This window comes from Meleagris gallopavo, chromosome 5 (genome assembly GCF_000146605.3).
Source record: "Meleagris gallopavo isolate NT-WF06-2002-E0010 breed Aviagen turkey brand Nicholas breeding stock chromosome 5, Turkey_5.1, whole genome shotgun sequence".
In the NCBI taxonomy this organism is placed as follows: domain Eukaryota; kingdom Metazoa; phylum Chordata; class Aves; order Galliformes; family Phasianidae; genus Meleagris; species Meleagris gallopavo.
In genome coordinates this window covers 35417120-35441241 of record NC_015015.2, presented here as the reverse complement: position 1 = coordinate 35441241, position 24122 = coordinate 35417120, and the positions used below count along the sequence as shown (strand labels likewise).

The 24122-nt window shown below is 37.4% G+C and overlaps 1 long non-coding RNA gene across 4 annotated transcripts in view; it reads right to left on the bottom strand.

The window, feature by feature from the left end:
- The window catches only part of LOC104911187, a 63176-nt gene extending 39162 nt beyond the window's left edge, over nt 1-24014 (bottom strand). The window contains exons 1-6 of one of the 4 annotated variants that reach the window (XR_004159942.1): nt 23256-24011; nt 22750-23047; nt 19948-20060; nt 19052-19200; nt 17322-18485; nt 15530-15693 (exon numbers count right to left, since the gene is read on the bottom strand). This is a non-coding gene — a long non-coding RNA (uncharacterized LOC104911187). Of the gene's footprint in view, nt 1-15529; nt 15694-17321; nt 19201-19947; nt 20061-22749; nt 23048-23255 lie in introns of all 4 variants that reach the window. The other 3 variants (XR_004159943.1, XR_004159941.1, XR_004159944.1) reach the window with 3 other exon arrangements.
- Between the last annotated feature and the right edge of the window lie 108 nt (nt 24015-24122).

Here is a 24122-nt window from a genome sequence, read left to right as displayed (position 1 = left end):
TGTGGATTTCTTAGTAATTTCTGAGAACTGCAGCAGAAAAGGTCTTATTTGTGAGATAGAAAAGGTTATAAACAGACAATCCATTCAAACAGTGACCTTGCCAGCCAGTGCTGGAGGATAAAAAAAAAATAAAACAGCACCACACCTTGTCACATTCTCCAGCACTCTTATTGCTCTACTTTCCCAAGTGAAAGTCATGCAAATAATAGGGGACAATCCAAGTTAAATTGCAGTCCGCACACACAAAAGTTTAGGAAAATACAACTAATACTTGTGTGAAGAATATTTTGCAACTTATGTCCATAGTTGTTATTCCAGGAAATGAAAGGATATATGCCTGCTCTGCTGCATTCTTCGTGCATTACTTATCACCAATACAACTGCATGCAAGTAGTACAATAGCTCTGAATCTTGCATTTCTACTAAATTACTGAACTAGGTTTTACAAATAAATATGAAGCACAAATGTGTTGTTTAGTACATTAACTTTGGTTGTGTACTTTTTTGAAAAAAAAAGTCATCAACTCTTCTTATTTGACAGCATTAATTCTGGTAGCAGAACCTATATTGTTAAGAAAAAGTGAGCAAGTATTTTCACAGATTACAATCTGCATACACTCAGAATCACAGTTAACAACACTATCAGCATGATATATCTGGGGGATGAAAGGAACCATTATTCACACCTTACTCATATCAGACTCATCCTACCTGGTACAGCCCAAAAAGCATCCTCATTTCTGGATTTCAAAACAAATTTCAGAGATAATGGTAAAAACATGGATTTCTTTTTAAAAAGTTTTGTGTATATATATAAACATATATACACAATTCCTAAGTAGCGTTATCTACATTACATACAAAATTATTTACAGATACGGCTAGGCTTTACTATCTGCATCTTAAGACTATGAAGAAACAGAGCTGTAGAAGTTTTATTAAAAATTATGGAGTAACAACAGAAGTTCAGATTTGTTCTTTTCACCCAATATTTTATGTCCAGTAGCCAATAGAAACAAATCTACACTTGCACTGAATCGTCTAAGCCATTATCTATGAAGTTTCCTTTTTGAGTATTCCTACTTGAGCACAAATGCAAATCCCATTTCTATTCTGGTTTCACTGAACAATTTCTATTTCACTGGTTTCACAAATTTCAGGAGTTCAAGAAGTGGGTTCAGAACATTTCTGCAAGTAACCACTTGGTTCAACCAGCAGCAAACATATATCAAAGGGGATATATGGAAAGGCTTATTGGTGTCTGAGTCTCATGGGCCAGGATGTCATTATGGTCCTCAAGACTGTGCTGTCTTAACCCACAGGTCTATAATCTGGAAGGACTGTTTGGCCATTTGCCACTATGCAACACAGCCAGTGCTGGATGCAGTTCTACACAGCCTTCCTGGCAGCCCTGCATCCAATCAGTAGTAGCACCAGTAGTCCCAGCTCCGTTAGGAGTCCACGTGAGTAAGCAGGGTGCCCATCAGACAAGATTTTATGTTTTTCAGCTTCATATACATATACATATATATGTATATTCCAGGCAATACAGTAGTACCTGTCTATAAATTTTAAATAGCAGAACACTTGATTCTTGACAGCGGATCTCATTATTTCAGTGGCTGATTACAATGTTAGTTGCCAGTCTTACCATTTTCTGTCACTACTCCCATCTCAAGATCACTAGGGGTATGATTCTGCCTCAGATATTTAGGGTGGTGGTTTTTTTGTTTTGTTTTGTTTTGGCACAGTATTCTAACGCATTCTGCTTTTGACTCAGAAGAATCTAATTTTCTCTGCCCAGAAAGAGAAGAGGAGAAGACCTCTAACACATAGCTGATTGTATAGTCATGTTTCTGTTCATATTGGGCCTTGACAGAGAAAGGGCTATTGTTGCATTAGCTCTGTAGACCCACAAAGACACCCACGTTCTCCAACCACACTGTTTTCTGTTCCCACAGAAACCACATGCTTAGTGGGGCAGCCGTTGAAATGAATGGAAACCTCAGCATTCATATAGTAATACAGTAATGGATTACTGTTCTTCCAGTACTATTTCATGAATACAAAGACACTGAAAATATAGAACCATCCCTTCTCTGTTTTTGCTTTACTAAAGCAAGACTGTACAGAGAATGAATTAGCACCTTTCACTTGATCATAGAGATATATCTATCTGTAATTCACACTGTACTTACTGCTCTGAATCTCAGACTAAGTGTTCTATTTATTACTCATTCTTATCAACATTTAAAACATCTGTATGTTATTAGATGTCTGATAAATGTACAGAAAGAAATATTGGATTTTGTTAGATTATTATTGAGAGTTTGGTGATTATTAAGTTACACCAAATTTAATCAAGCCATCTCAACAAAAATCTGGCTAGCTTTTATGCTAAGCATAGGCCAGCAGAAAGGATAGCAGAATCAGAGCTTGCATACTTAGTATTGAATAAATCATGTTTTCTATGCTGTTTTCCATAAAAACAGACATGCTAGATCAAACTAACAGATTTTTCTCAGCCAGTGGCCAGAAGGTGATACTTAGGAAAAGGAGCATGTAAAAGAGGAAAAGTAGAGTGCTAGTTGCACTCTAAAAAAAAATCATCAATCTTGTATTTAATAGCTCTTAATTATTTATTCTTTTATAAAAATGTTTTATTGCTTTTAAGCATTTTGTAATTTTGGCATCCTATGAAAATAAATTTTAAAATACAATATTCTTAAGCAGGAAAGATCTTTCTTATGTTTGTTTTAAAGCTGCTGCCAAAAAGTTTCCCTGGGTGCCCTGCAGTGAGTAATCATTCCCTATTCAGATTCTTCATGTCATTCATGATTTTCTATTCCTCTCTCACACCCACCTTTTGTTGTCTCTTTCCAAGCTGAAGAGTATGAGTACAATTCTCATAAAGAACCATTCCCTTTCTAGGTCTGTATATCCTCTGTCAGCTCCCCAAATCAATCACTGTGTTGCTATCTCATCAACGTATGCAGTGACATAATCAAGATTTCAGTTTCTTTTTTCATCTTTTTCAGATACTTCTGAGTATTGTTTGTCTTCTGATGGCTGCTGAGAGCTGGGCTGACGTTTTTAAGGAATTAATCAGAATAGCTCCAAGATCATTTTTGCTAATTTTGAGTCCACCACTGTGAGCTACATAATTACAATTGTTTTTCCCTCAGGCGCATTACTTTGCATTAATTTGATATTTTCTTACCCAATCATTCAATGCAGTAAAATGCTTCTATAATCCTGAAGAGAAAGTTTGAGCTATCCTGAGAAATTTTATATCAGCCAAAAATTATCTCCTTACCACCTCCTTTTCTAGATCAGTCAAAGATATGTTGAATAGCAGACAGCTCTATTCATTTCCCTTCTAAACCTTTTGTTTGAGATGATCATCTATCATTTCTCCCCTTTTCTTTAATCCATTACTAAATCAGGACAAAACTTATTTCTTATCCCATAATAGCCAATTTTTGTTAACCTTTGGTAAGATGCCAATTAAATATCCAAGTACATAACATCAAGTTTTGCTGAATTTTCTCCATTACAATACATTAAAACACTGTCACGTATTAGTTCTGGCCTCTATTACAGTTTCAGCTAATCTGCTCATTGCAGAATTCAGATACACTAATGAATTTTGGTCTCTAATGAATTTCACACTCTACAGGCTCTGAAAAAAACAACAAACAGGCATCACAAGTGGCCCTTTCCACTCCTCAGGTATCATTGCTGATAAAAGCTGTCACTATCTCCCACAGTTAGCAGTTTAGAAGTTTACTTGTGATTTTTTTCAGGTTCTTAGATTAACACAATCTATTTCTATTGGTTTATTACTATACATATATCAAGACTTTCAGAACAGGAAAATTCTACTTTGTTCTCCACACAGAAAGGTTCCATAAATATAATAGCACACACACACACAAAACAAACAAACAAACAAATCACAAAAACCAACAACAAACGAACAAACACTTCCCTTTGTTCCATCAAGTTACTAAGAACATTCATAAACCATAATGCATAAACAATAGAAATAATTCATGTAAATTTGAGGATTTTGTATGGATTTACTACAATCTTACTTTTCTAGTATGCTTCTTTTACGTTTTGTCTGATCTACAGTCAGGATTTCTCCTTTTCTAATTTAAATGATGTCACTATTTGTGCTAGTGTTTTTATCATGGATGTCGAGGCTCAACAACATTTTGGCTTGTTTCATTACAGTTTGAAATTGAAGCTTCCAGGGTTTTCTATATTCTATTTTGGACAAAATTTTTGCCACAATTGAAGTTGTCCCCGATACCTTTAGCAGTCTCCTGCATGAGTTTTACCCTTGTGCTTGCCTCTTTTAATTTTTTTTAGAAAGTCTCTTTGTGTGTATGCACTTTCCTATTTGAAATTATATTATGATGGGAAGATGCACAGAGAATGTGTGATATTGAATTTGAGGATGCTGGGGCCAGCCCTGCAGGGCAGATGATTGATCTGATTTCAGGAAAGAATTTCAATAAATAAAAAAATATTATTTTCAATATCAATTTGTAATCATTAATTGTTGGATTAAAACAACTGCCTTAGGAATATGCTCGCAGGTGTGGCATGTAATTAACATCAAAATCTTCTTTAAATCACTGCCATCAAGTGAGAAAGCAGGATAAAATATGTGCTATCCTGGATTATTTATGAAATATTAAATTATTACGATGATATGGACCTTTCTCTTGTTGTTTTAAAATTGATTTTGTTCATTTACCTGACTAAGCCTGCCTTTCTCATGAATGTGTAGAACCTTTCACCTGGGATAAAGATTAGACATGGCACTTCATCATTCAATGCGCATCAACAAAACCTACCTAAATTACAAGGAAAATAAAGCTTGTTATCATTTCAGCAATTTCTATTTAGACATAATTCAAGTGAAAAAGAGCAAAGGATTCATTGAAATTTGTACCACTAGAGATGAGAAAAACAAAAATGATAATTGTAAAGTAAATAACTTAAAAATAATTCTTATAAAAACAAAAATTTCTGTATGTTACTATTGACATGAGTGACCTCAAACAAATTATTCCAATCTGTCAGCAGTTTTTTTTTTCATTCTTTGCCAATACCATGAAAAATTCAGAACATTTTTTGTCAAAAATAACTTCACATTCTCATTTTTCAGCATAACAAAAGGCAAAATAACTGAAAATGAACTTGAATTATAGAATCATAGAATCATTAAGGTTTGAAAAGACTTCTAAGATCATCTAGTGTAACTGCTGACCCACCCCACCATGCCCACTAACCATGTCCCTCAGTGCCACATCTACATGGTTCTTAAACACCTCCAGGGATGCTGACTCCACCACCTCCCTAGGCAGCCTGTTCCAATACTTGACCAAACTACTACTATATCAATTTTTACTAAATTTTTTTGTCAGTGTGACATCAATTGGACCATATTGGACTGCCCACAGTGATACTCAATGAAAGTTTACGTTTGGCTGATGCAAAATTTTTATTTATTTTAAATGTTAAACAGTATCTTCTATGAATTTTACCAGTGGCTGTGGCAGACTGCAAGAGACTTGAAACACTGATCCATGCACGAGATCAACAAATTTCAGCTTTTTTAAATAGAGCAGAAAAAGGGCTATAGGTGGAAACCAATTCAAAATCAGTGTTTTGCATGTTTGCTTTTAACTGAAAGAGGATCAAAGGTTAATAAACACCTATTTTATATAAACACTGACTAGGATTTTTTGACATTTTATATTATGGAGAGTTGCTGCAACAACAGTCAATGTCAGCAAATGACTCAGCTCTCCGCAAACAAAAAGAGTCAGTTGTCTTCCAATCACCTGCACCATGACTAAATTGCCTCAGGTACATACAGATATTTCTTTATAATGTCTCCTCTACCCACTTTGCTATCCAAAGCCTTTCCCTCAAAATAAAAACAGAACGATGACAAGGTATGCTTATTTTAGTCAGAGATAAGGCTGCATGAGCTGCCCCATCACAGTGAAAAATAGCTAGCACGTTGGGGAGGATCTTCATGTTATGAAAGATGCACTGAGTGTTCTAATAATAAGCCAAAAAACAGATCTAAGCCATAAAGCAAATTTTGAACATAAGTCAAGGATGAATAAAAGTGACTAAAGATTACGTTAGGGGCTTTTATTTTCTTGAGTATGAAGGTACAGACAATTTTCAGGACCACTTCAAATTTGAAGGATAGGAGTTGAATATGATAACACCAAAACCAAGAGGAACATTCCATCCACAGACTGCAACCTTGTGTGCACTTAAAACAGGAAAAGCAATATTTTTATTTCAAATACAATTTAAGTATAATAAAATATTGCACACAAATACCTCATGCAAGTACTCTAAAGAAATACAATTTAGACAATGTAGGGTATAGTCAAGAACACACAAATCCATGCACACACTACAGTGAAAATCATTTAAACTACATACGTTTTTGCAACAAATTTTAGTAAAATAAAAAAATGTTTTCTTTTACACCTTGCCTTTTTCAAAATCCATACTTTTTTCTCCTTTCCTCTGCACTTCACCTTATTTTTTTCCCTGTCAGTGTTACATTCTTTTCTCTCTTTTTCCATTTACATGTGTACCCTTTTATTCACCTGCCTGATTTCCCTCCTCTTTCTCTCCCCTCTTGATTTATTACCCTGTATCCAAATAGTTGTCTGCCTCTGCTTAAGCCAGTCGGAGCTAGTTAACACCCACAGATTACGGATGGTACTCGAGTGTAAATGCCTTTTTCCCCACTACCTCAGTGTTCATTGTATCAAAGCATAGTCTTTTCATGGTGTGGTCTAAAAATAAGAAGGATGGAAAACTTGTTGGCTTAGGGACTCCTGAGCCTGTTTGTGATTCAGAGAAAACAGTAGGCATATAATGTGCTTGCTTTGTTATTTGTTTTCACTTATTTCGATCAACATATTCTCTGAAAAAAAAATATTGTAAAAATAGGTGTCTTTTTTCTCCAAATGGTGCTTCTTGACTCCCTCTCCCATCTCTGCCACATTGGACCACCCATCCACAACAGTTACTTACACCCAAAGCAACCATGGAAAAATGGGCACGCAAAGGACGAGGGTATGCAGAATTGCTTTAAAATTTTACCACTGAACTTTGCCTGTGGTTTCTTGTAACTCATGGAGCAATTTATAAAAAGCTGTCTTACTCCAATGAATATTAAACCATATTAATGACACTGAAATGCTTGAAAACACAATCCTCACAGTATTTGGCACAAACAACCCACATTCCATTTGAAACAAGAACCAGATAAGTTCCCCAGGTATCAGACATCTGATCTCTGATCTGATATCTGCATGTCCTGTCTTGCCAATACCCCAGTTTTCAAGAACCATACTCTCATTTATTCTCATATGTAAATAACTCACAGCTTAATGAGCAGGATGTATAGCTGAGAAGTCCTGGAGAGATGTTACCTTGCTTTAAAACATTAGAATGAGAGTTTTTCTTGCTGAATATGCAGCTATTCACAGAACATAATAGTTAGATGCTGCAGTTTTTGAAATTTATATATGTTCAAATTTAAATTATATTAAAATATGCTGATGAGGGAAGGAAGTTATTTTAACTGAATGTGGAGGAAGGCATTAATGAAGCTTTCTCAATCATACTCTGTCAATATTTTTACCAAGAGGATCTTGCGAAGTTTCTGCCTTAGCTTGTTACAAATCCTATATCCCAGAAGTACTTGAGATACTGATAACTGTTCACATTTAGTCATTGCATTTGGTCAATCTTGGCCTACTCTTAGACAAGAAGGTGAAAAATATCCTTTACATCTTCCTTCTGAAATAAATAGAATAGTACAGTTGTCAGCTTATATAATTTTAATTTAAAGAAAAAAGAATGAAATTCTTTTATGGCAAATGCCTCAACAAGATTTGTCCTTAGACAATTAGGAGATAAGTTTGACTACCTCTGTGGAACACATTTCTTCCTCTTATATGCATATTTCTTGGCTAAAGTATTAGATTGCCACTGATTCCCTTCCCAATAGCTTATGTTTTCTTTGCTCCTCTTTGCACATTTATTCGATCCCTTCAGACTGTAATCTCAGTGTCTTTAGGAACTAATGCCATGCTAAGTAACACATAGTCTTTAATAGCTATTATTTATAGAGCAGAAATTAAGGTTTTACTAATTATTTGTATAATCAGAGTGAGTTTCTTTTAAGAGCTCTTGTTATGTTGTCAAAAGATAGTTTGATTTTATTTTTCTACATGCTGTTATGTTTTTTTTAGTTATGTTGGAATAGTTCTACTAAAGAACTGCCTTCCTCACACAACATTTACCTTTGTCATATTCTTTTTTGCTACAGTTCACTTTACGCTTCATTCTCCACACTAGATGTAACACCAAACGTATTTTTGACTGCTCTGTTGTTTGCTATTGCATGTTTTCCGTGTGGGAACTTTTCAAATGAAGTCATGTGCCATGGCAAGGAAGTCACAGCCCGTACCCTATGCTGCCTTCCTCCTTCTCCTGGCATGGCAAAGGATCAGTGTCACATAAGAATATTGCTGAATAAAACTGGTCAGGATATATCCCTCCTCTTCTAAAAAAAACAGTCAATAGTGTACTTCAACGACAGACAGTGCTCAGATATTCTTTTGGATAAAACACGTCTTCCAGAAGTGCCATCAAATTTGAGAATGTTTTCAGATGTCTTAATCAAGCAAATTTATTCGCTGAATATTTCTAAAATAATTAAATACAGTTATATTCTTTTCCATTTGAGTTTGTACTACAAAAAAATCTCTTTTCCAAACCAGAGTTCTGTATGGAAACAGAGAAATAAATTTGGCTTATGCTATCAATTTCTTGCAGACATTGACAAGTGAACCAAAAACCTCACGCAGTGACTATTGTCACTAAATGTATAAAGAGACAAAATTCAATGAGGTGAGTGCCTATCTAGAGACAGTTGACTAATGCATTTATGTAAGCAGTGTTGCTGTACTGATTACACTGCTGATGTCAGCAAGGAGAACCATGCCTCTCAGAACCTCACCTGAACAGCTTAACTCCATTGCTCACTGCCCCTAAGTTGCAAGGCTTCAATAAATCCTTGGTTCTCCTCCTGTGTTGGGGGCTGTGAAGGAGCCAAAGCCTTCCCTAGAGAAAGGCTTTCAGTGTTCCACGTGACAAAAGTGCAAAAGTGGTCTTATCTGGCCAAAACAATGAGGTCTCCCCAAAAAAGCATCATCATGGCAAGTCCAAGGACAATTCACAACACATTTACAGCCTAAAGTCTATACAACTGACGAAAGCATATCTCAGCATTCTCTGGGATGAAATGTAATCTGCTTGCTACAATTCAAAGTGCAGAAAAGAGACTGATTTAGATGAAGAAAAAAGAGAAGAAAAAGGGAGAGCAGCAATTAATTCGTTTTTCTCATGTTGAAGAGCAATGCTGGTCTGCATTCTTTCTTCATACTTGTACAGCTCAGTGGAGACAAAGACACAGCTCAGTGCGGGCAAATAAACAAAATTTATCATCTGAAGGAAGTGGGTTTCATAGCTTTAAAGCCAAGCTGTAGGACAGGTAGACCATTTTTTATAACACCACTACTGATTCACATTTCTTCGTACATAACATTTACAGCAACAGTGAAAATTTACCAGCATAATTGGCAGATATCTATCCATCTCTCACGATGTTTTTGTTTCAAATTGAATAAATCCAAGTGCAGATATACACATCAAATTATTCCAAAGAATAAGCAAAATACATGCTCTTCTAGTCCTCAAATACAGCGCTTTATGAGTAATACCTTTTTTTAACCAACAGTATTTTTAAGACAGTTTTTACTGAACAAGACTGTAGGTGGGGAAGGATTTTGTAGCCTTCCCTGGCTTTTAATCTGAGTTGAAATGAAGTAACAAATAACATGCATTTTTAAAAAGAACCTTTCAAACTATGCCTCTCTCCTTATGCCTCTCAATTAATTCATTAATTAAAACATTTCCATTAAAAATACTAAGGGTCTGAAAGTGAAGTAAGGTGCAGAGAAAAATGAGATTGTGCTGTACTTTTATTATAATCTCTGTATGGCTAAAGGAAAAATTTGAATTTGTTGAGGCTGATAATCTTTCCTACCTTAATGGAAATTTTCCTTTTTTCTTTTTCTTTTTTTTTTTTTTTTTAATTCAAGTGTAAACCAGAAAATGGGTAGTGTTTTTCCAACATTATGCTTCCTTTATACTAATTCAGAAGGTGAGCATGCACTGTTTTTCAAATCAGTTAATATGATTGTTTCTTTTATGGATACAAATTTATATATGTACATTTTAAGAAATTGCATGCTGTCAGCTTCTACTTTTGATTTCTATCCTTTTTTTCAGCTGATAAATGCAAGAAGTGACTGTCTGCTTGGTGACCTTCCCAATTTATGAATGCATACTTTCAGCCAAGGCATGCCCTTTCCCAACATTTCTTTTAGTTTGCATTTAACAAAATAACAGCAAATGTCAGGTATTAGAAGGGTTGAAACAACCTTTTCTATTTTGTTGTCTTTAGAACCCCATCTTTTATTCATGACTCTCTCTTGGTGCTGCAAGGGAGGCTGTGTTGCTATAGCAATGCCCTGCATATCCTTGTGGATAGCTTATAGTTTCACTTTTTTTAAACAACAAAGAGCCATTGATACTACGTGTTGCCAAAGGTTACAAAAGTTGAATTCTAAAATGGAAATATTTCTTCCATAAGACTGCACAGTATATCTGCCATGTAAATTCAAAGATCCAAGTAAACACGTAGCCCTTTTGTGAATATAGATGAACCTGGGATAACACTGTTTGGCTTCAATATATAATTCAGAAGACAAGTATTTAAAATACTTGTCCCTGTTATCTCCTGTTCTCAAGATACAAATGTTCAAATATATACAACATACTCTTCCACCTTTCCGACCTATTGTAGAAATAAAACCTCTCTACATTTTAGCTGTTCTGGATAATAAAACGCCATCTCGTATTCCAATTATGATTTAATGGTAAATACATGCCCAGTGTCAGTGAACGGTCACCTTATAGGAGCTTCCCTGCCCACAATGGATATTAAATATACTTGAGTGTCCTTTAAGACTTCTCGAGTATGGTTTTTGTTCCTACCCTAATTGATTTCTGTCAGATTTGAGTCCCACAGATAGATGTTTACAAAGTACAAATTCAATAACAGTTCAACAAGTTAAATCAAATAAAGAGTTAGAAAAATTAGGGTTATGGTCGTAAAAAAGGAATCGTATACTGATGATTCAGCAGGCAGCACCCAGTGACTCATAACAGCTCAAAGAGAGTAACAGAGGAAAAGCATCTTCTGTCACTTCTTTAGATGAGTGAATCAGAGAGGAAATACAGAGTTTTCTACTCTTAGAGTGCCAGACAGAACAAATACATCCCTCAGCGTACTGAAAGCCTCTCTCCTGTTGTGCTTACCGGAGAAGCAAAGCAACCTCAAGAGGTGTGCCAATGAAATGATTCCATTTCACGTTCTACTCTCTCTTCTGCAGAAATCTAGCACACAAAGGCCACTGCTCAACCTCCGCCAGCCATGCCACATGGAGCATTCCCTGCACCTTGCGCTCAACCCAGCCCGCACCTCCCTCATGCCTGTCCTGCCACAGCAATTTGAGACCAGTTCACAAAGGCAGTTCTCCTGCCACTCAAACGCAAAAGCAGGCTATGAGCCCTTGTGTTAGTTTCCACACCTCACCAGGTTTACAAACCCACAAACAGTTGATAAAACAACGGCAGGAGCAGAGCGCAACAGAAGGAATGAGGAAATATTCATCTGACCTGGAACTTTTGGGTTCTTGAGGGTAAAACTTCTTTACTATGAAGCAATAATTATAAGGAATGAGTGTTCACTTAAAGCTCTATTCATCAGGCTTGTTAGCTCCATAGGAGCTTATGACAGACTTTAGGCTTAAAGATAGTGGCCTCAAATTGCACCAGAGGAGATTCAGGTGGGATATTAGAAAAAATATCTTATCCAAAAGAGTGGTAGGGAACTGGAATGGGCTGCCCAGGGAGGTGTTGGAGTCACCACCAGAACTGTATGAATGCAGCACTAAGGAACACGGTTAGTGGGCATGGTGGGGATGGATCAGCAATTGGACCACAAGATCTTAGAGGTCTTTTCCAGCCTGAATGATTCTATGATTTTATAGACCTGGCACCAGCTGAATTTAATGCTGTTCATGAAGTGTAAGCTTGCAGGTACCGATGAAAGGAGACTTGCTCATCATTAGACTTTAGCTCGAAAATGCATTGCCTATATGAAGTAGATGTCTTTAACAGCTGCCTAGCATCTAGAAAATATTTTGTGACATACACTTAATGTCTGGAAAGCTGTTAATCCAGTAAGAAATTTATTTGTTGCTATTCTATTCCAACTGAGATTACCACTTCTGATTTACTTTTGCTTTCCACTGAACCTGGCATCACAAATACTTTCCGAAGAAAGTTACCCACCTCCCACAACTGAATCACCTGCAGTACTGATTGCCGTCTGTCGCTTCCAAGTTCTCAGCTGTGTGTCCCTTATCCCCAGACCTCTCTAGTCCTATTTCCCCGCTTCCTTCATACTGCTGGCTGGCTTCTGATCCCTTGTACATTCTTTTGTTCTCTAATGTGTTCTGCAAATATTTTCTTTACTCTATGTGTGTTCTCACAAGAATAAATCCCACTCTTAACATGTTCTTACAGATGGAGTCTTGGTTTATGGCCAGGTGTAAAATATCTTCCGGATAAGAAGAGTTTTATACCCAAGATCAGTGCAGGGATGCCACCGTTTAGACTTACAAAGGCTCTATTTCTATCACATTAATCTCTAGTTGGCTGCTATGTAGAGTTTTATGTTGCAAACTGATACAAAACTATTTGCAGTGAACCTCAGAAACTCAACAACAAAGATCTGTATTTTTGTTTCAGATAAATACTACTGGGAAATGGAGTTAACAATAGGCAGCAATGACTTGTGATAAAACCATTACAAGGCTGAATTGTAATCATCCACAAAATTAGGCTTTATAAACCTCTAAAAATCAGGATGTAAGTCACACTTAAGATAAATTCAAATATATGAAGATACCTAGGATACTGTTTGTAGGATGGGGTTTTTCTTCCATATTCAAGAGACTTGCACTCACCTGGAATAACATCAGTTAATAGACATTAGATTCTAAGTAGGTAAATTTGGCCATCCAGGCCAAGCTCAGAGACCTGAAGCTGCTCTGCGGAACTATATTGAAGCTTAGAGCTTTTTCATAGCTTTCAAGTATTTTTTCTTACAAGCCTAATAATGATTGTCATAGCAGACCATAAGAAACTGAAAATTTCCATAACTGTCACAGTTTTAAAGTCTCTTGAATTTGGGACTGTACTTCTAGGCAAAGTCTGTGTTTAAACCATACTTCATTTTTTATGCTTTTTTGCCCTCACAGCAGGAGGTCTATTCCTGTAGCCATTCAGAGCAAAATAAAAGATGGGAAACCATGTGCACAATCCAATTTTTAATTATATTCAAATTAATTTTATTGCATTGAAATACAGGGTTTCTTTAGAAAATGGCAGCTGAGCCCATCACAGTTTTTGAAGAAAAACACTGCAGCTTTCATACACTAAAAAGGGACTTTTCTGCAACTCCATGTTCAGTGCAGTGTATTAAATTGTTTTGTGTTTTTAAAAAGAGGATGACTTCTCCATTGAAAATGGCAGAATTCAAAATTCTGAAGAAATAATATCAGGATTTGGGGCACTCCTGACACAAGGGCAGCAACTAGTAGAGGGGCAGAGTATTGTACAGAAGCTATCTTAGCTACTGGCACTAATAGTCTTTCCATTTATCTTAACTGTTAATTAGCATTATTCATTGTTTCTTTTCCTGGAGTACCAATTGCAAATTAACTCCTTCAGTGTTGTTTGAACGCTTGTAGAAATGAGCATGAAACTTAAATGATCTTACTCAACCACGTAACACTATGTTAATTAGAAACTGTTCTTCTGACTTCCAAACGTTTAATAAAATTTTACACAAAACATTATTATCTTGTTTAGAATATAAGAATAACCCTCACATGTCTCCCTCTTTCTCACTTTCTAACAATGATCAGCGAGCAGCAGCATGCCATTCACGAGCTTACGAAACTAATCTAAATTTCAAAGGAAATTCACAGCAGCCTTCTGCACCTAGAAATGACAAACCCAGCATTTCCTTTTCTGTATTTTCTCTAGATAGACAAATAGTGAGACAGGCAGACGTAGACAGACAGATAGATGTAATTTAGACCAAGCAAATATTCCATTTAGTATCAGTTGGAAAAATTAAGTATATATTTGCTTACCTATCACTTTATTCTTCTACTTTTAAATCTGTACATGTTTCGAATTAAAACATTTCAAAATGTTCCAGAAGCCTGAATAGGAGACAATGATAATGCTCCAACACTGCTTCAACTCTGACCAGCACAGTCACACTTAGATTTCAGCCTCTCTCTACATATGATTCAGAGCACAACCTTAAAACTCATCTCACAAAACAAGACCCAGAAGAGGAGTCCTCAGAGCCCATTAGATGGTCTGGTCCTTCCAACCACAGATGCTGTCCTTCGTATAAAAAGTTAAAAGTTCAGTATCTAAAAACAGAGACTGAAACCCAGGTTTCCCAGAACTGTAATTTAACTGATGATCTCTCATTTATGTTCAACTGGTGTATAAAATACTTCATAACATGCATAAAAATTAATTTCAGGAGAACACACCTTTCCCTCTAAAAAGAAAATTTTTGTCCTGCTTGTTGAAGTCTACTGGGATGCGAATGACCTGGGTTACAACCTCTTTCACAAACCAAACAACAGGAAGAACTGAATGTAGTTTTATACATTCTTGTTGGGAGTCCAGGTTACAGACTGCAAATAGATGAGGGGGTTTGTCATTGGTGCTTCAGTGAATGCTACCTATCACCTTGAAATTACAACAAATTAAGCCAAAACCAATTCATAAAATTGCACTGGAATTTGCAAGGTGTTTTCATTCTCTTGAAACTCCCAGAGGGAAAAAAAACCAACCAACCAAACAAAAAATACTAAACTATACTAACTGGGTGTAAAAATTACCAATCAAAAATGGGGACATGCACAGTAAAGCACATAAAAAAGTACTAATATCTACTAGTTACAAAAAGAGTACTGCTTTATCCTACTTTGTAGCAGGATGTTTTACCTTAAGACCTATTTAGGAATAAAAAGAGTTTCTGTTCTTTAGCCTCCTGTTCTTATCTTCATTATAGCACGTGTTTGAAGAGAGTTATTAATGAAAGAAAATTCTGACTTCTATTAGTCTCCAGATCTCCTTTATTCTTTACACATTTCTCAGTTACCGATACAACTACAGAATAAAATATATGTGGAGAACCACATAGATCCATTTGATTCTGACTGGCTTTACGGGCACTTACCTTAAGCATTGAACACATAAGCTGCCTGTCTTGGTGTCCAGTTGTGGGTGAACAAGAGATCTCATAGCATCCAGAACAGAGACCACTTGGCCAGCATTTAAGAACAAGCATTCTTCCTGAAGGACTGCTTTTCCACAAGTCTGGACCCTATGCAGTAATGGAAACTGTGGAAAGAAGCAGGGCAAAATGATCAGAACATTTTTGATCAAGGCAATTTTATGAAATTTAATACCAGAGGGTAACCACTGAAGTGTATTGGAAAAGCATAACAGAAGAATTAAAATAACACTGCAGAGCAAGCGTAAAGCTGGGAATGTTTGCAGAGTTACAAAAATGTTAAGTAACATAATCCTGTAAAAAAATCAGTGCAAGGTATTTACTGCAGGAAGCCTCCTGAAATCAAAACCGAGTTTTCTGAAGACTTCAAAAAAGAAGCAATTCTTTCTGTAAGATAACGTGTGAAGCTGTGTCTGCTGCATTCAGGCCCAGGAGGTGGTGGTGTGCTGCCCCCCAGAGACTGCACGGACTGCTCCTGTGGCCACAGCCTCATTGGCACCGCCGGCAAAACAATCTTGTGCCCGTGCTCTGCCCTGCACCCAAACTACTCTCACCAAGTCAGTTTTGAGCCATGTTAGGCTTCGCCAGCTGTGTTAGGGAAACTAACAATTTCATCTACAGCTGCAGCTGAAGCCTGATTCTAAATGCAATTGACAGGTGTGGTGCCTTGTGTTTGCTGTTACTGTGCTTCTGAAGTTTCCAGAATGCATACAGTCACCAGAATTTATTTGTATATGCACTATTCATTCACATAGAATCGCATATCCCCATCTACTGTTTCTCTGTGTTTGCATTTAAGAAATTAACACAAGAGAGATGATTGCATCTTCCTTCATTTGACCTGCTCAGTGGCCATCAAAAACAGGTCTCAATTGTCTTCTTCTTTCCAGTTCTCCTCTTTACTGAATGCATCTTTTTCTTTATTTTGGCTAGCTTTCCTCTTCACCTTTTTAATCAACCTGAGCATTTGCAGACTACTTCTTTCTGCTTCTTCTGTGCTCTTTGTAGAATTATCTACTCGCATCTTTAACTGTATGTTTTACATTTCTAAAAGTGCAGTCTGTCTTTAAAATTAATGAAAATGAGGTGTTGAATTGCCTGTACTGTAGGCAACAACTAATAGTTGAATTCAACTGTTTCTTATTGCTTCAGCATCTTCCCCACACACGTATTTTTATTTACATCCACATATTTTTTGTTTTCTCTAAGGTTTGGACCTTCATCTAAGACGTCTCTGATGCTAGGTCACCATGTCTTAATTTTTATACAAAACACAAAAATAAAGAGCACAGGTAGACAGGATTTGCTGTATGGTATTAGTCCTTGACAGTGAAAGAAAATGACTCATTTCTCGTCTGTCCTTCATCTTCAATCAAAATGCAAATTTGTTATTTACAACAATGTGAGAGCTTATCACGTTGTCCTCTGCATTTTGAAGGCATGAGAAGCAATCTAGAAAAGACAGAGTTAGATTTGTGGGAGACTGATTATGAAGCAAGTATACATCTTTTGGGTATACACAGCTCAGGCCCAGCAGATTCCCCAAAGCAAGTGGTTGAATGAGGGGCAGGAAATAATAGTTAAAGGAGCACATACGTTATTACTCCTTGCTGCAGGAATTTACCACATATACAACTTTTTACTTGATTTATTCATGAGGCTGAAGGCAAAGATCCATGCAGATAAGTACCAGAGGCATATCCCCATCAGAAAACTGAATGAAAAAATTTGATACCTGAGTTTATAACGTGTATTTGGGGCTCAGAATGCTTCTCACAGTGCTGCTGTTAATCTGCATGGAAAAACAAAAAACAAAAAACAACAACAACAACAAAAAAATAATCCCTTACCCAAAGGACCCCAGGGAGAGCACACAGAGATACCAGGACAGGCATAGTCTTGCATACTATCGCTATTCAAAGCCAATCAAGGGCTTTAAGACACTGACCCACGTGAGACCATCTTAGCTTCAGCCCAGTAAAGAGCTTGTACAGAGCCATGTCTTCCTGCCCTTTTCCTTAATTGTGAGAGCAGAAGATCTCACTACCTGCTGTCTGGCTTAACAGGATAGTATTAATGATCACAAACAAGAGCTGTTCGTTCCAGCAGGTATAAGTTCGAAGCAAAACAAACAAACAAAGGAGACAAACGTTTTGCAGTCGGGCAAACTGCAGCGCAAATCGTCTTCCGAGAGGCGGGCTGGCACGCAGGTGAGGGCAGGCCAGCCGGCGGGAGGGTCGCTCCCATGGCAGTAGGTGTCCCCTTTTCAGTCAGTAATCAAGTAGGTTTGACTGGTCGATGTCCGCCTTTGTCCGGCGCTGACCTACATGTTCCGCCGAGGGACATCTTTGTCTCACTTTTCTTTGGTCACCGAGTTCATGGAGCTCAATAGGCTGCGGCTCGCAGTCCATTAACGAGGGTTCTCAGCGCGGCCCGGGCCACCCAGGAGCCCCGGTGCATGTTCTCACTGAATGGCTTCACTGGTGGCCCATTCAAATGCACTAATGTCGGAAAAAAAGGCTGAATGGCGGAGCCAATGTACACCATTGCTCAGGCGAAGTGACTGCAGCCTCCAACAAAGCCTCCCCTGTGGCGATGTTAAGCAGAGTTATCAATAGTGCAAAGGCAGAGGGAGAACTAATGCTCCAATCATGTCATCAACAGGTGGCACAGATGCAGCCACTTCAATACAGAAATCACAGGGCAACATTTCCTGGCAATTCTATCCTCTTTCCAGTGCGAATGTACAGAAAAATGTGCAGATGTCATGTGGCTCTCTTGTAGCACGTCAGACCCCCTTGAACTGCTCTCCAAAGGACTTTTTTGTTTCCTGTTTCCTTTTCACATCGACTGTAGGCAATGTTAGAGTCTCATTTTGTGTAAACCAGAAAACTTGGTTCTAAGATACACAGAAATAATTGTATTTAGTTTTACTCAGCTGTACGAAAGAGCATCACAATCAAGAGAGGGAACTGCTCCGGTATGCACAATACTGACCATATTCCTACACTATTTTATTAATTCTTTAAGAAACACCCTCATTATTTTATTTTAAATCAAAATACAGTTGAACTCAAATCATGAACATGAGTGCCTTTCCTTCTCTCTTCAGTACAATGTTTACCCCTGATATTTTGGGGAGAACGGGACTTCTAACAATTCTGTATGCAACATCTATACAAAGTGAACTTGCAAAGTGCATTTGAGGCAAAGAGCTGCCACAGTTTCTGGTTTTAATTAACAAATCACAATTTTTGTAATGGATTTCAATTACTGTTCTTTTAGTAGGTGGTAAATATTCAGCAGAAGGGAAATAACCATCTCCACAAAATGTTACTTCTGAACAAGGGAGACAGCCTTCTCTGCTGGGTTTGGCAACTTGCATTTGTTTTCACATTATTAATATGAGACAAAAGAGGAAGGGAAAAAAATATATATATGTATACAAAAGGGAAATTCCCCCACCAGGACAAGTCCCAGCACTCCAGCAGGCTGGGACAGGATTCCTTCCAGAAGAGGTTCCCACAGCTGCAGGCAGTGCTCAGGAGAGACCCCAGGTCGGACACACAGATCCCTGTCAGAAAGTTTTCTTGAATTCTGCACCTAACCTGAAGCTGAAAAACACAGCTGGAGTGAGTACTGCAAAGATACAGACAGAGCTACGTTGATATTCTAGATCTCTATGATAAAGCATTGGTTAAATTCAGAGATGATTTTAGGGAGAGAACTAAGCCCCATGCTACAAAGCAGAGAAGAAAATTTCCCTGTGGTTTCTAGCGGTATAAATGGGAGACAAAAATGATTCCAACTTCGGCTGTTGTTTGATTCCCCTGTGTACCAGCAGGGGGCAGCTTCTGCCTCAGATAGACGGGAGAAAAAACGGGGGCCGGAAGCGTGAGCCGGCAGTAACCGCCAGCACAAGTGACACCTTTAACATTCCTCCACTTCAATGCAAAAAATATCCATTTTAACGATAAATAAAATTAACAAAGAGTTCTGTTCTTTGTTTTCATTGCCATCACCTGGACATAGATTTATGTCAAAAAGAGTTGGTTTACTTGCTTTAGCTCCTTTAAAATCTGTTATTGTCTCTACAGAGTACATTATGTCAATACAAACACTGAAGGAAGATTTCAGATGTTTGCTCAATTATCAGGATATGGCTTGCACTATTTATTGGTAGCTTCTTAATTCATACATAATTAAGCTACTCCAAATTCAATCGGATAATGTGAATGAAATTGTTGCAACATTTCCATATAATCATTAAATCAACCAACTCTGGGATATATAATTGCTCATTAAGAACAACAGAATACCCCACCGGAAACAAAGATTTTTGCTATAAATCCCACAGAAACCTGGATAAGTGACCATAAGACAGAAATGATCCCTGTAGAGACGTCTGTCCATCTGCATCAAGTTTTCCATGACCCTTTCCATGACAGTTTGTGGAACAGTGAATCATCAGCTTCTGAAAGACAAAACCAAAAAGAATATACCGATAAAATACCCTCTTTCCTTAGTACCTAGCTAGTTACTAATTGTTGCCAGTTGGTTTCCACATCATATGAAGCATACAAAAACTTTGCCCTATAGGGCTAACCTGCAGACTTCAGGAACACTATGAACTGTATTTACCCTCATTCTGTATTTTGAGGTAATGTCCATTATAGGAACTGGTCAGAGATTTCTATTTCATAAAAGGCAATACAACTTTTCATGTTTTCATTGTAAATGCCAGTAAATTAATTCCTCCTTAGAAACAATTCAAGGTAATTTACTATTAGTTAGCAGAGAATCACCTGCTTTTCATTATTTTCTCTTCCATTATTCTGTACACCTATGACCTTGAACGCTCAGCAGATTCCTGTGGACCTTTAAATTGTTAAGTGGTAAAGAAACTCCTGCTGCTTTACACAACTTCATCTTTGCTACCTTTGTAAACGTGCACATAAACAAAGGGCTGAAACACAAACTGCAGCAATTCTGCAGCAAGTCCTCTCCTTCCACAGCTCAAATTCTCCATGTCCTAAAGCAGCATTTCTCAGGCAGCTGGTGCTCTCCCAGAGCAACAACCATGGGTTGCAGCTCCCAGCTGGCATAACAGTTGTTCTTGAAGGACAGAGAAAAGTGCTTTATATATTCATATTCAGTGTTAAAAATAATAGTAATAATAATTGTTTAAATCTTCCTATAAATATGAGCCAATAGGTCTTATTTTTTCCAAAACATTTTCCAAATGTTGGGATTTACAATGGTGATTATTCTTCCTGTTTCAGCCAGGTACTCTCAAGATGCTTTCTAGTCACAGAACATAAATTGAAAACTGGAAGTTCATCCATGTAAGGCCTCATGCCTAAAAACATACTTAACATTAGGTTGGATGTTAGGAAAAAATTCTTCTGAAACACACAGGAACGGGCTGCCCAGGGATGTGGTAGAATCGCCATCCCTGGAGGTGTTTAAGAACTGTGTAGATGTGGCACTGAGGGACATGGATAGTGAGTAGGGATGGGTTGATGGTTGTGCGAGGTGACCTTAGAAATCTTTTCCAGCCTTAATGATACAATGATCCTATGTATTGTTTGTTTAACACTCAGAAGGATAATTCATTTAACTAAAGCAGACTTTGGCAAGAACAAATCTTTCTTGCACATTTTCATGTTGCTTGTTGATTGAAGGATCCAAATATAATAATGGATGATTTTCTGAAAATGAATTGATGCATGATAAGAAAAACAAACAAGCAAGCAAAATAAAAAACACTTATTTGTTTCTATTCTATATAAGCAAGAAAGAATATCTGTATCTTAAACATTAAAACTGGCTTAAAAAATGGCTCCATATCTGATGGAAAGTAGCAGCTTCAGTTCTCCATAGTGTGATATTTATTACTGCGTACTGAAAAGTTTTGGCGCCTTACAAGTTCTGTAATGGTCTACTATTTCATATGCAGGTTTTTAGATAAGAGTGAGAAGCGTTGCCATTTTGGGACATAGCACCGACGAAAGCATTTACCCCCATCCACTTTGCCCTGCCTAACTTGTGCTGGGAGTGACCAGCAGCTTTCCCACCAGTGCTGGAAGAAAGCAAGCACTGCCACTTTTCCTCAGGTCGGTAAAGCATCCAGGAATGCAGACACACTCCCACTTCTCTCGTCACAGAGTGCAGCAATACCCTGTGCTTTTAGGAGAAAGAACTCGAATGTAACATCTCTTTTTTTTTTTTCCTCCTACTTACTCGAGAATATAGAGCAGAGAAAGGAAGGAGAACAGGACCTTGAGCATGAACCAAAATACTGAGACACTGGCCATGAAATCTGTATAAAAGTCAGGGCTGAAATAGATGTCAAGACATTGTCTAAACTCAGCAGGGTGCATCTTTGCTGATGTTAATACTATCTGTCTACTTCAGCAACTTATCAGCTGCCTCACAGTCCTTTGTTTGTTTTGTTGTTTTTTTTTTTAAATCATGCATAATTCCTGTCTGTCCCTAAGTCATGAATCACACCAATTTACACCTCAGGATGCATCACTACCTCTGATATGGTTTGCAGACACAGCTGCTTAAGAAAATTCTTGTGAGAAGGAGAGATAGTAGTTACTCTTGCTAAGCCCATTGAAATTGCACTTGTACATAAAAATTGATTATTATTATTATTTTTTAAGCAGTGCACAGAACTGGCTTAAAAGCAGGAAAGCATTTGTTCTGCAGCAAATGAGAGTGAAAATTAGTAAGAGACCAAGGCAAAAGAAATACTATAGGCTTTGCTCATCCACCTGATAATATTAATATTTGGAAGAGCACATTTTAATCTTTCTCATACTCAACATATGAGCATGCATAACTGCTCTCTGTTTGACTGTTTAAACGTAGCTACTGTAACGCACAGCTGTAATGAAAATTTAAATGAAAATGCAGCATCAAATAAATGGATCGTGGCAAAAGTCTTACAAGCAGAATCCCTGCACATCACAACTCTTTCAAGTGTTTTGTAGCTGAGCAACGACGTGCACTAGTTGTGAACATGAAAGCTATAAAAAGGACAAGAATGTGTCAAAGAGTAAGAGCACACACAGAGCTTTATGAGACATGTATTTCTGAGAAATGGCACTAAAAATCCAGGATTAGATGACCTAAGTATGCTCCTTAAATCTCACCATATTCCAGGTAGCACGAGAGGCAGATTTTCCAGACAATGTCACCTTTGGGGTCCATCTTCCAGCAAATACAGCTAATGTTACTCCAGCAAGTTATTCACAGCCTTGTGCCATTGAGCCTATAGGTTGTTCCACCTTTCAAATCTGAGAGTCATCAACTTTGATCAGTAAATAAAAATACCTGAAGAGAGATCATAAGATCTGTTAAAAGATGCACAGATCAATCTCAAATACTGTTAACGTAGGAATTTTCTACTTCCCTGAGTAATTTCTGTCCTCTGCTGCAGTCTCCATTTTGCTGATATAGAAAGAAGAAATCAAATTATTACGTCCTGTAAATAGGGTTTTCTTCAACGCAAGCTCATTTTTTATTAAGATTGGCTCATGTAATCGTGGAGTGAGAGGTCAATACTACAGTAATAAATATAAAGTCAACAAACAACCAGACAGTATTTCATAGTTATACACCATTCCTATATGCTTATAGTCCTTAAAAGAATGCTTACATCATAAGCTACGCATCGAGCTTGCATGGGCACTTCAAAGCACTTGGTTTCTTGAAATAAATCTCTTTCTGAGCTTTGATCAGTCTGGGAAGACACACAGTTTAGAGCATCAATTTAGCGTGCATTACTTAAACACACAGTTCACATCAGACTTTGGAGAGACTGGTGCATGTTTGTACATATATGCACATTTATCTACATAAACACTGACAAATACACATAGAGGGGTGTGTTGTAAGCTTGAATGTTAATTATGCTGGCACATTATGCTTACGTTTGCCTTAATATGGCTTGGCCATCACATTATTTTTGGCCACTCCTCAGATAGGAAATAGGAACTTGAGTTTAAGAAGTATTTTGAAGCAGAAAATGCTTACTTGACAAAAAACACTTTTTATTTTTGTAGCAGTTGGGTATAGCAGATCTTCCATGTTCTACATCAGGGCTCAGTTGTCCTGATGAATACTAAACATTCCCTCTGTCCTGCAAAAAGCCATACTGCAGTGTTTTGTTTATTTTTGCCAGCATAGAACAAAACTTGAACTTTTCACAGTTTCAGTGGAAAAGACTATTTGGGACCAGAACCTGGATTTTCATTTAGTGATTGAAGCAGTTTCCCATAAAACAGACTTAACAAATGTACAATCAATGAATATACAGATGGTATAATATATCCAGGAGCTTAGCTGACGGAATTATTATATTGGAGCAGGAAAAGAAAGACACTCACCCTATCCTGGGCTCACAAAATAGACTCCAGTGGAGCGGATCTCCAGAAGAGATCCTTCCCCACTGGCAGTCAGCTCTTAAATGGGTCTAGGAAAGGTGGAGCCAGGCTCCACCCCTTCCTGCAGCACAGGTAAAAGC